Source organism: Suricata suricatta, chromosome 14, assembly GCF_006229205.1.
Source record: "Suricata suricatta isolate VVHF042 chromosome 14, meerkat_22Aug2017_6uvM2_HiC, whole genome shotgun sequence".
In the NCBI taxonomy this organism is placed as follows: Eukaryota; Metazoa; Chordata; class Mammalia; order Carnivora; family Herpestidae; genus Suricata; species Suricata suricatta.
The window spans coordinates 68,146,782-68,147,072 of NC_043713.1; the positions used below are offsets into that span (position 1 = coordinate 68,146,782).

The 291-nt window shown below is 77.3% G+C and overlaps 1 protein-coding gene across 3 annotated transcripts in view; it reads right to left on the reverse strand.

The window, feature by feature from the left end:
* Positions 1-49, reverse strand: part of TBC1D10A (TBC1 domain family member 10A) — a 31,127-nt gene extending 31,078 nt beyond the window's left edge. For 2 of the 3 annotated variants that reach the window (XM_029921492.1, XM_029921489.1), the window contains exon 1: positions 30-49. The gene's annotated coding sequence lies outside the window, so the exon portion shown is untranslated. Of the gene's footprint in view, positions 1-20 lie in introns of all 3 variants that reach the window. The other variant, XM_029921490.1, reaches the window with a different exon arrangement.
* Between the last annotated feature and the right edge of the window lie 242 nt (positions 50-291).

The following is a 291-nucleotide window of genomic DNA, read 5'->3' on the forward strand; positions in this document are numbered from 1 at the left end:
GCCTCAGCCCCAGCGGCCACCTCAGCCGCCTCAGCCGCCTCAGCCTCCGGGCCGCCGCCGACGCCGCCGACGCCCCGCCCACGCGCCGCGTCCATTGGCCGCCGCAAGGCCAGGGGCGGGGCCCTAGGCCCTCTCGGGAGCTTCCCCCCACGCCCAATGGGCGCCGCGGACCCCGGGGCCCGCCCAACTCCCCTAGACTGGCGCCAACCGACCCGACGTGAGGGGGCGGGGCAGCCGTCACCGGGAGCCCTCCCCCCCCGGGCTGTCAATCACGAGAGCCTACCTGAAACA